Genomic DNA, 321 nt, shown 5'->3' on the forward strand with positions numbered 1-321 from the left:
TTAATAAAGGCAAAATGCCAAAAGGAAATTTTTTATTAGGATATAGATACTCATCCTAATAAAAGCGTTCCAGCAGAATTATAGTGCATGTACAAAGTACTAGAAGTACACATCTCTAATATTTAAGAAAAATTTGTTTGAAACATTTTGTTTAAACGCCTTTAAGATAAATGCGCAAAATCAACCCTCATTTGAAAACGACTACAGAAATGTATATATACACACATATTCAATGCTTAATCATCATGGCATTGTAGTTAATCAGAGTTTGATGTCATTTTTGCTCAAACCAACCGACATTTAATCTTAACACACTCTCCC

The sequence above is a fragment of the Sinocyclocheilus anshuiensis genome, unplaced genomic scaffold (assembly GCF_001515605.1).
Source record: "Sinocyclocheilus anshuiensis isolate Anshui unplaced genomic scaffold, SAMN03320099.WGS_v1.1 scaffold1189, whole genome shotgun sequence".
In the NCBI taxonomy this organism is placed as follows: Eukaryota; Metazoa; Chordata; class Actinopteri; order Cypriniformes; family Cyprinidae; genus Sinocyclocheilus; species Sinocyclocheilus anshuiensis.